Raw genomic sequence first — 378 nt, forward strand, 5'->3', positions numbered from 1 at the left:
TCACAGAGCCAGCTTGGGGCAGGACTACACCTCCCAGCATGCCCTGCTGCTTCTGGAGCCCTCCTGATGCTGCTCCTGGAGCCGCCTCGGTGCTGGACTACAACTCCCAGCATGCCTCACTCCCTCCTAGACAACTCCCAGCCTGCCCCACTGCCTCTTCCACAGGCCTCTAGGTGGACTACAGCTCCCAGCATGCCTCACTCCCTCTTACAGAGCCCTGGGGGCAGGACTACATCTCCCAGCATGCCTCACTGCCTCTTCTGGAGGCTGCTGTTGGACTACAGCTCCCAGCATGCCTCACTGCCTCTCCTCCAGGCTCAGGACTACAACTCCCAGCCTGCCCCGCTGCCCCTCCGGCTCCCCGCCCGCCCTACAGCC

Source organism: Oxyura jamaicensis, unplaced genomic scaffold (genome assembly GCF_011077185.1).
Source record: "Oxyura jamaicensis isolate SHBP4307 breed ruddy duck unplaced genomic scaffold, BPBGC_Ojam_1.0 oxyUn_random_OJ60970, whole genome shotgun sequence".
Lineage (NCBI taxonomy): Eukaryota > Metazoa > Chordata > Aves > Anseriformes > Anatidae > Oxyura > Oxyura jamaicensis.